Consider the following 14,345-nt stretch of genomic DNA (forward strand, 5'->3'; position numbering starts at 1 on the left):
CTGGTAGGTTCCAGTTATTGCACCTTATCCAGCTAATTAAACCACAGGTAAGATTTAATATCCTAATTATAGATCATCAGTTGCGAATATAAAGGGACAATATGTCAGACAATCTAACCATCCAAGGTTGTGATAGCCTCTTACACCATGTGCGAGTTTTTACAAGACTTATATGATGTCCCTTCTACATCGCTATTTTTGTTTGCAGGGATTAGTCTTGTACTCAATATTTTTCTTTTAAAAAAATACGGTTTAACAATAGCGCTAAGAATGAGGCATTTTAGAAATGGAAACCACACCTCTCAGGAAAGAGGTTAAAAATCTGAAGAAGGATATGTCCAATTTAACTAAGAAAACTTGGTCAACTAAGATGCTTTTGGAAATGGTACAGACTGAAAGTTATTTATTTAAAGGAAGATTTGGCACTCTGGAGAAAGAAACAGCTGATTTTGCACATAAAACCCAATCAATGACAGTGGGTGCTGAAACATTATTTGAGAGAATTTGCACTGTTGAGTGTATTAATAGGACTCTGTCAAAGGGGTAAGACAGATTGATTGATAGAACGTCTCTCCAGGAAGGTAATATGCATGCTATAAAGATTATGTCCAAGGATAAGACATTATCTCTACTGGACAGACTTCATACCTTGGAATCCTCAATGAGGGCATTAGAGCAGAACACTGGACAGGAGATACAGATGTTACAAAGGACAGTGGTAAACAGATTTGAAAAGATTGAGGAAATTATTGAATTTGATGTCCAGGAACAAAAGATAAAAACACAAAATTTAACCTCATTGGTACATAAAAATCTCCAGGATAGCTTCCTGGAGGTCTGCCTCCCTTTGCAGTAATAACATCAGAAAAAGTATCTGGTTCCAAGTACCCTCAGGTTGTCAAGGAATATCCATGGGAGCCCATAGGTATGACTAACCTAAAAGAAATTAAACAAGCAATTGTAACTTAAGGACTACGTTCATACTTTGCTAGGGAAATGGTCAAAACATGGACTTTCAGTAGCAAAGCCATGCCTCAAGATTGGGCTCAGTTAATCTAGCAGTCCTAGAAAGTGGACTACACTTGATTTGGAGGTGCTTTTTAAAAGGAAACAAGAATTTTAGAGCAACAAGAAAAAACAAAAGGACTTGAGATTTCTCTAGATCAAATTCTAGGTGAAGAACTTTACTCTGATACTCAAGATCAATCTTTTTATGATGACCACATCTTGTCCCTATGTACCACAGCAGCTTTAAAGACTTGAGACAGGATTCAGGAACTAAGAAACAGAGTTGAATCATATCTTAGGGTTAAACAGGGTCAAAGAGAACCTTTGAGTGACTTTTTGCAAAGACTAACTAGGGCTGTACAAATAGGGGTAACTGACCAAGAAGCTAGACATATAATAATTGAATCTTTGACTTATGAGAGTGCCAACATTGAGTGCAAACAGATCCTTGGGCTTCTAAAGATCATATCAGCATACATGGGTGAATGGGTCTTGCATGTAATGAATGTCGAGACATTTGACTATGGTACTGAAGCAATTTCCAGTAGTAAGAGAAGACACCAAAATACCAAATTTTTTAATTGTGGGAGAATGGGACATCTGAGAAGGGATTGTAGACAATGGATTCCTAGGAATAATGCCTTCTCTGGGAATGGCAGAAATAAGAGGGCTCAGCAGTTGATATATGCAGAAGGTATGGCAAAGGTCAATATTGAACCAATAAAGGTAGGTCAACAAAAGATAGACAAGGCAACCTTATACCATCAGGAATTGCCATGGAGGGGGCACTTGCAAGCCCCCATGACAAATGTGGTCCAGTCATTCCCAGTTAATGTGGAGAATGTGTCTCACCAGGAAAATTATAAAATCCAATGCCTGCTGTAAAAAGCAATATTGGTCTAAATCATGGGTTAAATGTAGAGGATGAGTCAAAACCTCCAGTAGGACAGAGGAAAAGTATATTCTGGCAGACATCTATAAATGACCAAAGACCAAAGTTAGGAGTGTATAAACAGCATTTTTATTGAAGGCTTATTAGACACAGGAGTGTATGTAAGTATCATTACTCCAGAATCTTGGCATCTTAAATTGACTTTTTCAAGAGGTAGATGTTCAATTCCTAGGAATTGGAATCCCATCCCAGGTAAAACAAAGCACGAGATAAGTTGAATGTATAGGACCAGAAGGGCAAATAGGAAGACTAAGGCCATATATAGCCAATATTCCAGTGAATATGTGGGGTTGTGACCTATTGCAGCAATGGAATACCCAGCTTAATATTCCTGAAGTGCCCAAAACTTATGTTTCTGAGGAAAATATTTGAAGATATTATAGACAATGGAGACCAGCCATTCAGGCTATACAAGAACACAAAGCAATTGATAAATCTTCAGAGGTACCAACAGCCCTACCTTTAAAATGGTTAACTGAGAAACCAATATGGGTTAAGCAGTTGCCTCTTGTTGAGGAAAAGTTGCATGCTTTAGAACAGCTGGTACAAGAGCAACTAGATGCTTGACATATAGAAGAATCTACCAGCCCTTAGAATTCTCCTGTATTTGTTGTTAAAAAGAAATCTGGAAAATGGAGGATGGTGACAGATCTAAGAGCTATCAACAAGGTTACTCAACCTATGGGCCCTCTACAATCTGGAATTCCTCTGCCTTCCATGTTACCAAAGGGATGGCATCTCATAGTTACTGATTTAAGGGATGGTTTCTTCACTATACCTTTACAAGAAGAGGATAGAAAAAAGTTTGCTTTCACGTGCTTACTTATAATAATTCTCAGCCTACTAGAAGATATCAATGGACTATTCTCCCACAGGGAATGTTCATTATCCTCATCCTGTGCCAATGCTTTGTCAGCCAACCATAGGAAATAATATGTGAGCAATTTCCTAAGTCTATAATCTACTATTACATGAATGACATTTTGTTATTTGATTCAAATATAGATACTTTAGAAAGGGTGTTTGAAGAAGTAAAGAAAATCTTGGCTAAATGGAGATTACAAATTGCTCCTGAAAAGATTCAAAGAGGATATTCTGTTAATTACCTAAGTTACAGAATTGGTTTACAAAAAATTAGAATACAAAAAGCACAAATTAGGAGAGACATGTTGTGGACTCTTAATGGCTTTCAAAGATTATTGAGAGATATTTTCAGTCTATGACCAGCTGTTGGGATAACACCTGATCTAATAATTCATTTAAACAAAATCTTATATGGTGATAAATACTTGAATAGTCCCAGAGAATTAACAGCTAAAACAGAAAAGAAATTGACATTTGTTTAGGAGAAATTACAGGAGACACATGTGAATACAGTGAATCCAAATCCTAAATGTATTCTAGTCAAACAGCCTTCCAGAATTTCTCCTAGAGGAATTTTGATGCATAGGGACAATATTATCTTCGAATGGATCTTTTTACCACATAAATCAAGTAAAAAAATTAAAAATTTATGTGGAAAAAGTCTCTTAATTATTTTTAAAAGGTAAATTGAGACTTCATCAATTACCAGGTATAGACCCAACAGAGATTATAGTACCTTTTACTGCTGATGAAATAAAAAAGTTATGGAAAGACAATAAACACTGACAAAGGGCATGCAATTTTTTGAAAGAAATTAATAGCAATTATCCCAAAAACAATAGACTTAACCTTATAAAGAGAACTTTTTGGATTTTGTCCCAAATTGTATATGGTACACCAATAACTGGAGCCTGTACATTTTATACTGATGCAAATAAATCAGGGAAGGCAGGTTACAAATCAGAAGAATTAAGTAAGGTTAATTAAATATTAAGGGTTTAATTATAATTAAATTATAAGCTCTTATAATTCTGTCCAGAAGGCAGAATTATACGCTATTCTTATGATATAAAGGGATTTTAAAGAACTTCTCAATATAGTTACTGATTCACAATATGTAGAAAGAGTAGTCTTACATGTTGATACTGCTGAATTTAAACCAAATGATAAAGAATTGACTTCATTGCTCATCCAAATGCAAGACATGATTAAGAATAGCTTTGTCCTATATACATAACACACATCTGATCTCAAACGGGTCTGCCAGGTTCTCTATCACAAGATGACACAGAAATTGATCAATTATTGAGTGGAATTGTGTTGCAGCCTTTGAATTTCATAAAATAATATCATGTCAATAATAACGGTTTAAAAAAGGAGTTTTCTATTACATGGCAATGACTTAAGGAGACTATAAAAAGCTGTCCTACTTGCTTTTTCTATAATCAAACACCATTGCCTGTAGGGAGTAACCCTAAGGATACTCAAAGAAATGAAATCTGGCAGATGGATGTGTTCCACTTACATAATTTGATAAATTGAAATATGTGCACCACACCATAGACACGTATTCAGGTTTTCAGTGGGCAACTGCCTTTAGCTCAGAAAAGGCTAATTCAGTAATCACACATTTATTAGAAGTTATCACCATCATGGGTAAACTTACACAAATAAAGACAGACGATGGTCCAGCACATGTATCTAAGAAAATGAAATGGTTTTTGCTTATTATAATATAAAGCACATTATAGTTATACCAAATAATCCGACAGGTCAGGCATTTATAGAATGATAAAATCGTACTATAAAAAGTATTCTGAACAAACAGAAAGAGATGGAAAATACCCCCAGAACTAAATTGTATAATGTTTTATTAAACTTGAATTTTCTTAATGCTAATGAGAAAGGAACAATAGCAGCAAAGAGGCACTGGATAATGGAAAGAACTTCTAAATTGAATCAACCAGTAATCAAGGATGTGTTGACCTCACAATGGAAACCAGGAGATGTGTTAGGTTGTGGAAGGGGTTTTGCTTTTGTTTCCACAGGAGTAGAAAAATTATGGATATCATCAAAATTAATAAAGATGCATTTTGAAAAAAAGAAACTTATTAAAACAGAGAAATGACATCTAATACACAATGGTGACAACTATACAGGTGGTAAGGACAGCCATATAGGGTTGGGGCAGGGTTCCTCTTTTATCCTGGCAGGAAAATTACACATCATCAAAAATTCAGGAGATCCTGAATATTTGAATGCAGACAGAAGAAAAATAATTCTCAACAAGGAGCATCTAGAAAACAGAATATGGTTTACGAATCCAGGTACTTGTTTACACTTACATTTATACACATACACATGCATGTACACTCATTCATATATATATATATATATATATATATATATATATAGAGAGAGAGAGAGAGAGAGAGAGAGAGAGAGAGAGAGAGCTGGTTTTAGAGTTGGACAGTGGCTCTGTACTTCTCTAAATCCAGGATTATTATTAAAAGAAATATTTAGAGTTTCTGTTTCATATTGGGAGTCATCTGGTATGGGACATAGGGATGACTTTAGGAAAAAATTTTTACCTTCTCCATGCCTATTTTGTCTGTATCATATTCTCATTGTCTGTATATTTATATGAAGGATGTTTAAGTTTTCCATGATGAACAATAGATTTTCCTACAGATCCTTTTCCTGTAGTAATCTTTAGTTTCCAGGAAGAAAATGGGGCCCAACAGCAACCACTCCACCTAGCTGAAATGACATTGTGATGTAGATAGTGCTACAATAAGACCATTTTGGGTACCAGCTCCTGAAATGATGCACCTTCTTATATTCTGGCCAGAACTCCAAATAATAATTTTGGGGAAAAAAACAGGAGGGATAGTAATAGTGGGTAATAGAGTTTATACTTGTGAGCTATATGGATAATTTACATTGATATGGTTTTTGTATATTGACACAAGCTTGAATTATATTTGTTACTTTTGTTTACACTATTTGTACATATATACAAAGTTATTTTGTCAGATTGTATATATGCATGTTTCTACTTCATTTTCTGGTATCCTCCTCAATTTCTTTCTTCAAAGACTTAAAGTTCTTGTCAAATAGGTCTTTCACTTCCTTGGTTAGAGTTACCACAAGATATTTTATGCTATTTGTGGCTATCATGAAAGGTGATGCTTCTCTGATTTCCCTCTCTGCTTCTTTATCCTTTGTGTATAGGAAGGCAACCTATTTTTTGGAGTTGATCCTGTATCCTGCCACATTACTAAAGGTGTTTATCAGCTGTAGGAGTTCTTTTGTAGAGTTTTTGGGGTCGCTTATGTACACTATCATATCATCTGCAAATAACAAAAGTTTAAGTTCTTCTTTTCCAATTCGAATCCTCTTGATCCCCTTATGTTGTCCTATTGCTATTGCTAAAACTTCAAGCACTATATTGAAGAGGTATGGAGAGAGTGGACAGCCTTGTCATGTTCCTGATTTTAGTGGAATGGCTTTGAGTTTCTCTCCATTCAATTTAATGTTAGCTGTCGGCTTACTGTAAATAGCTTTTATTATATTTAGGTATGATCCTTGTATCCCCAATCGCTCCAACACCTTTATCATAAAGGGGTGTTGAATTTTGTCAAATGCTTTTTCAGCATCCAATGAAATGATCATATGGTTTTTTCTTTCAGTTTATTTATATCATGGATTACATTGATAGATTTGCGTATGTTGAACCAGCCCTGCATCTCTGGAATGAAGCCCACCTGATCATAAAGGATGATTTTTCTAATGTGTTCTTGGATTCGGTTTGCCAGGATTTTGTTGAGAATATTTGCGTCGATGTTCATGAGTGAGATTGGCCTGTAATTCTCTTTCTTGGTGGTGTCTTTGTGTGGTTTTGGTATCAGGGTAACTGTAGCTTCATAAAAAGAGTTTGGCAATGACTCTTCTGTTTCTATATTGTGGAATACATTAAGGAGTATAGGTATTAGCTCTTCTTGGGAGTTCTGGTAGAATTCTGCATTGAAATTACCCAGTCCTGGCTTTTTTGGAAGGGAGGTTATTGATAACAGCTTCTATTTCTTCACGACTATCAGGTTTATTTAGATTGTTCACCTGGTCTTGGTTCAACTTTGGTATATGATACTTATCTAAGAAAATGTCCATTTCTTTTACATTTTCCAATTTTGTGGCATACAGGCTTTTGTAGTAAGATCTAATGATTCTCTGAATTTCCTCCGTATCTGTGGTCATGTCCCCCTTTTCATTTCTGATCTTATTTATTTTAGTGTTCTCTCTCTGCCGTTTGATTAGTTTGGATAGGGGTTTGTCAATCTTGTTGATTTTCTCCAAAAACCAACTTTTTGTTTCATTGATTCTTTGGATTGTTTTCTGTGTTTCCCAGTGCCCACAAATCTGAGACAGTTGTATTTCTTAGAGTGGGGGATTATCTTGGTCTCTTGATGGTTTCATGTTATTTGAGCTATATACTAGCATGGGATAGATCAACAGATAAGAATTCTTTCCACTCTTCTAAATTAACAAGGTTTGATCCCCAGCAAAATGTCAAGTGTTTTGCCACTACTTGTACCTCTACTTTGACTGTTGGATCACCTGTACTAGATTCTACACAATCTAGCACTCATTTGCACATAGGTCATACAAGGACATTTATAATTGAATGTTGGAATACTTTTTAAAAAGAAAAAAACATTTAAATTAAAAAATACCTCATGTGGAATGTCCTTCTGCTTATGTGTTGCTTTTATTGGTTGATGAATAAAGCTTTTTTGGCCAAGGGTTTAGCATGGTAAAGCCCGGTGGGAAATCCAAAGAGAGCTAGAGAGATGGAGTAGGCAGATTCAAAGAGAAGAGGCTGCTGAAGGAGAATATTACTGTTATTACAGAATATTACTGTTAAGTTATAGCCTGGTGGTGATATATAGATTAATAGAAATGGTCTAGTTTAAGATGTAAGAGATAGGTAGGAATAAGTCTGAGTCATTGGCCAAATAGTGTTGTAATTAATATACTTTTTGTGTGATCATTAGGGCTTTGGCAACAGGAAATAAAGTGCAGTCTCCATTTACATAATGCCACCTGATGTTTAGCAACATACATTCACAGAAAACCTAAGAAAGCTTAAAAAAGCATTTCTAGAACCACAAAAACTGGAGTCAATTGGAGCTTCTCAGTAACTGTGTTTATGCTGGCAACAAGAACAGCTCTGGCTCTTTTGGAATATCTTGTTAGGAAATACTTAACTGGGGTTTGTAAGCAACATGATACTAGTTGCTTAATGGCTACATAGATCGGCTGTATCCCTGGAGCTCAGGCACTGAGCGCGGCTCATAGAGGTGGTGAACTTATGTCCACCATGATGGATAGAGTGGAACCAAAGGGCAAAGCCACAGCCTTAGTCCTAACCTTTGCAGTTAGCATTTTACAAAGTATTCAGAAAAAGATTACAGATACATAGTAAAGACAGATTTAAACAAAAAGCCTCTAAACATGGCACAATAAGTTTAGTAAATGTGCACGGACTTAAAACAGAAAGGATAAAAAATAGACAGAATCATAGACTTTTTTAAAAAGTAATTTAAGGATATTAAGCTGAGGTTCTTAAAGAAAAGATAAAATAAAATATTCATAATGTGTCAAAGAGTTGGAAAGTACATGAATCTGTATTATGCATATTATTATGTTTTCTTTAAATTTTTTGACTTCAGAGAGATATTTGATTCTGGGGGCTGCTATGCTAAATCAACATATATATTTTAAAGGTATTTTGACTTCAAAATTTGAGTCCAAGGATATATTAATTTGGAAAAGAGGCTCTGTTTTTCTTTCCACAGAAGATGGGAACATGTGGAATCCTTCCAGAATAATGTGGTTTGGTCGAAAAAGACCTCCCATAATGTCTCTGTGTACCCTTAAAATACTTTGCCCAACAATGAGCAGCTAACAGTTTGGAGGAAACTATGCCCAATTTCCCAAAATTATTGTTTATGTTTGTTTTCATTTAAAAGGGGTTGGGTACACATGGTTAATGGTCACACTCAATCCTTTTCTAAATAAGGGGTGAGGATATGACATAGAAATGAATACATTGGTATGAATCTTAGTCTATTGAAACAAATTTTAGGTCAATTTTGTATGTATATATATATATATATATATATATTTCTACTCTTATTTAAGTTATTATGTTGATAGAGTTCATGTAAAATGTAATGTAATTAAGAAAGAGATAAATACTGATCCTGTACCAGAAGATACAATGGAGGGATAAGTGTGCTATTCCTGACCACCACACAAGTTCGGTTAGGGAACACACAATATTCCTGCCATCCTTATCTCCCTGGCTATTCCAAAGGGGCAGCTTTCCCCAGCTAAACCCTCTCTCCTGCTATGCCATCCCAGTTTTCTGCCTGGAACCTCTACCCTTCCCCTCTCCCTTTTTCGGGGCTTAAATTCCTCCATCTCAGCCAGGGTAGGCGCCACGGGCCAGACAGGCGATGAGTGCAAAGGGACAGAAGTCCCTTTGTTCTAATAGCCTGCCTGCAGCAAGCTAAGGCTGCAGGCAAAGTGATTCCTGGATAGCAAGGGGCACTAATCCAGTAGAAGAAGACCCAGCATAGGGAAGAGCCATTGGAGAGCATCTGAAGGAAGAGATGGGCAGGCGCCAAGGCAAGAATTCCTCCAATAATCTGAAAAACAACATGAAAACACCAGATCCCAGCGATCTTACGACAGAAGGACTTGAGCACTCTATTCTGGAAGAAGTGGAAAACAGTGTCATTATGAAAGCAATAGAGTCTCTTAAACAGGGTATGAATAACTCACTTAAAGAAATAGAAGAGAAATATAACAAAAAGATGGAAGAAATGAGTAAAGAAATGGAAGACAAATATAACAAAAAGTTTGAAGAAATGAGTAAATTCGTAAATGATACCCTGGGAAACCAAGAAAAAACAATCAAACAGGTAATGGAATCAGTTCAAGAATTGAAAACTGAAATGGAGGCAATGAAGAAAACACAAACCGAGGGCCGGCTGGACATGGAAAATCTAGGTAAACAAACAGAGACTTCAGGAACAAGCATAACCAATAGAATACAAGAGATAGAAGAACGAATCTCAGATTATGAAGACACCATAGAGAAAATAAACGCCCTGACCAAAGAAAACAGCAAATCCAACAAATTCTCATCACAAAACATTCAGGAACTATGGGACATAATAAAAAAAACCAAATCTAAGAATAATAGGAGTAGAAGAAGGAGAAGAATTGCAGATCAAAGGACCAGAAAATATATTCAACAAAATTATAGAAGAAAACTTTCCCATCCTAAAGAGTGATATTCCTATGAAGGTGCAAGAAGCATACAGAACACCGAATAGACTGGATCAGAAAAAAACATCCCCTCGCCATATAATAATCAAAACACAAAGCATTCAGATTAAAGAAAGGATATTAAGAGCTGCAAAGGAAAAAGGCCAAGTAACCTATAAAAGTAAACCTATCAGACTTACACCAGACTTCTCTATGGAAACCATGAAAGCCAGAAGGTCCTGGATAGAGGTACTACAGAAACTAAGGGACCATGGATGCAAGCCCAGACTACTATACCCAGCCAAGCTTTCATTCACTATCAACAGAGAAAACAAAATATTCCAGGATAAAAACAAATTTAAACAATATGTAACTACTAATCCAGCCTTACAGAAAATATTAGAAGGAAAATTACATCCCAAGAAATCCAACATTGCCAACACTGCCTACAATAACTCAGACATCTAGCGACCCGTCACTAGCACAACTCAAAGAAGGAAAACACATACACTCTACTACCCAAAAAAAAATGACCAGAGTCAACAACCACTGGTCATTAATATCTCTTAATATCAATGGACTCAATTCACCTATAAAGAGGCACAGACTTAGAGATTGGATACGAAAACAGGATCCAACATTCTGCTGTTTACAAGAAACACACCTCAACCACAAAGACAGACACCTACTCAGAGTAAAGGGTTGGGAAAAGGTTTTCCAAGCAAATGAACCTAAGAAACAAGCAGGTGTGGCCATTCTAATATCTAACAAAATTGACTTCAAACTAAAATCAATCAGAAGAGATGGAGATGGACATTTCATACTCATAACAGGAACAACTCATCAGGAGGAAGTCTCAATCCTGAATATCTATGCCCCTAATATAAAGGCACCCACATATGTAAAAGAAACTCTTCTAGAACTCAAGGCAGTCATCAAACCACACACACTAATAGTAGGAAACTTCAACACTCCTCTCTCACCAATGGACAGGTCAATCAGACAGAAACCAAACAGAGAATTAAGAGATTTATTGGAGGTATTGAATCAAATGGACTTAACAGACATCTATAGAACACTCCACCCAAATAGGAAAGAATATACCTTCTTCTCTGCAATTCATGGAACCTTCTCGAAGATTGACCACATACTCGGTAACAAAGCAAACTTCCACAGATACAAAAAAAAATATTAGTAACAGCCTGTGTCTTGTCAGATCACCATGGATTAAAATTAGAATTCAACAACAATGCTACCCCCAGGAAGTCAACAAACTCATGGAAGTTGAACAGTCAACTACTAAATCACCCCTGGGTCAAGGAAGAAATTAAGAAAGAAATTAACGTCTTCCTTGAATTTAATGAAGATAAAGACACAACATACTCAAACCTATGGGACACGATGAAAGCAGTGCTAAGAGGAAAGTTCATAGCAATAGGTGCCCAAATAAAGAAAACGGAGAAAGCACACATTGGATACTTAACAGCACACTTGAAAGCACTAGGAAAAAAAGAAGCTGATTGACACAGGAGGTCTAGAAGACTGGAAATAATCAAACTGAGGGCTGAAATCAACAAAATAGAAACACAGAAAACAATCCAAAGAATCAATGAATCAAAAAGCTGGTTCTTGGAGAAAATCAACAAGATTGACAAACCCCTACCCAAACTAATCAAACGGCAGAGAAAGAACATGCAAATTAATAGGATCAGAAATGAAAAGGGGGACATAACCACAGACACAGAGGAAATTCAGAGAATCATTAGATCTTACTACGAAAGTTTATATGCCACAAAGTTGGAAAATTTAAAAGAAATGGACATTTTTTTAGATAAGTACCATATACCAAAGCTGAACCAAGAACAGGTGAACAATCTAAATAGACCTGTCAGTCGTGAAGAATTAGAAGCTGTTATCAGAAATCTCCCTGCCAAAAAAAGCCCAGGACCAGATGGTTTCAATGCAGAATTCTACCAGAACTTCCAGGAAGAGCTAATACCTATACTCCTTAACGTATTCCACAATATAGAAACAGAAGAGTCATTGCCTAACTCCTTTTATGAAGCTACAGTTACCCTAATACCAAAACCACACAAAGACACAACCAAGAAAGAGAATTACAGGCCAATCTCACTCATGAACATCGATGCGAAAATTCTCAATAAAATCCTGGCAAACCGAATCCAGGAACACATTAGAAAAATTATCCATTATGATCAAGTAGGCTTCATCCCAGAGATGCAGTGCTGGTTCAACATACGCAAATCTATCAATGTAATCCATGATATAAATAAACTGAAAGAAAAAAACCATATGATCATTTCATTGGATGCTGAAAAAGCATTTGACAAAATTCAACACCCATTTATGATAAAGGTGTTGGAGAGACTGAGGATACAAGGATCATACCTAAATTTAATAAAAGCAATATACAGCAAGCCGACAGCTAACATCAAATTGAATGGAGAGAAACTCAAAGCCTTTCCACTAAAATCAGGAAAGGCTGTCCACTCTCTCCATACCTCTTCAATATAGTGCTTGAAGTTTTAGCAATAGCAATAAGACAACATAAGGATATCAAGGGGATTTGAATTGGAAAGGATGAAGTTAAACTTTTGTTATTTCCTGACGATATGATAGTGTACATAAGTGACCCTAAAAACTCTGCCAAAGAACTTCTACAGCTGATAAACACCTTTAGTAACGTGGCAGGATACAAGATCAACTCCAAAAAATCAGTGGCACTCCTATACACAAAGGATAAAGAAGCAGAGAGGGAAATCAGAGAAACATCACCTTTCATGATAGCCACAAATAGCATAAAATATCTTGGAGTTACTCTAACCAAGGAAGTGAAAGACCTATTTGACAAGAACTTTAAGTCTTTGAAGAAAGAAATTGAGGAGGATACCAGAAAATGGAAAGACCTCCACTGCTCTTCGATTGGGAGAATCAACATAGTAAAAATGGCAATTCTACCAAAAGCAATCTATAGATTCAATGCAATCCCCATCAAAATCCCATCAAACTTCTTCACAGACCTTGAGAACAATAATCAAGTTTATATGGCAAAACAAAAAACCCAGGATAGCCAAAACAATCTTATACAATAAAGGAACTTCAGGAGGCATTACCATCCCTGACTTCAAACTCTATTACAGAGCTACAGTATTGAAAACTGCTTGGTATTGGCATAAGAACAGAGAAATCGACCTTTGGAATCGAATAGAAGACCCGGATATTAACCCACAAACCTATGAGCACCTAATTTTTGACAAGGGAGCTAAAGGTATACAATGGAAGAAGGAAAGCATCTTTAACAAATGGTGCTGGCATAACTGGATGTCAACCTGTAGAAGGATGAAAGTAGATCCATACCTATCACCATGCACAAAACTCAGGTCCAAATGGATTAAAGACATCAACATTAATCCATCCACTTTGAACCTGATAGAAGAGAAAGTGTGAAGTAATCTACAAGATATAGGCACAGGAGGCCTCTTCCTAAGCAGGACCCCAGTAGCACAGATAATAAGATAAACAATGAATAAATGGGATCTACTGAAACTGAGAAGCTTCTGTAAAGCAAAGGACACTGTCAGTAAGACAAAAAGGCTGCCTTCTGACTGGGAGAAGATCTTCACCAACCCCTCATCAGACAAAGGTCTGATCTCCAAAATATACAAAGAACTCAAGAAACTAGATACTAAAACTCTAATTAACCCAATTAAAAAATGGGGTACTGAACTGAACAGAGAATTCACAACAGATGAACTTCGAATGGCCAGAAGACACTTAAGGTCATGCTCAACCGCCTTAGTGATCAGGGAAATGCAAATCAAAACTACTTTGAGATACCATCTTACACCTGTCAGAATAGCTAAAGTCAAAAACACCAATGATAGCCTATGCTGGAGAGGATGTGGGGTGAGGGGAACACTCATCCATTGTTGGTGGGAATGCAAACTTGTGCAGCCACTGTGGAAATCAGTGTGGTGGTTTCTCAGGAAACTGGGAGTCAACCTCCCTCAGGACCCAGCAATTCCACTCTTGGGAATATACCCTAGAGATTCCCTAACATACTACAAAAACATTTGTTCAACTATGTCCATAGCAGCATTATTTGTAATAGCCAGAACCTGGAAACAGCCTAGGTGCCCCTCAATAGAAGAATGGTTAAAAA

This window comes from Myodes glareolus, chromosome 1 (genome assembly GCF_982192425.1).
Source record: "Myodes glareolus chromosome 1, mMyoGla1.1, whole genome shotgun sequence".
Taxonomy (NCBI): Eukaryota; Metazoa; Chordata; class Mammalia; order Rodentia; family Cricetidae; genus Myodes; species Myodes glareolus.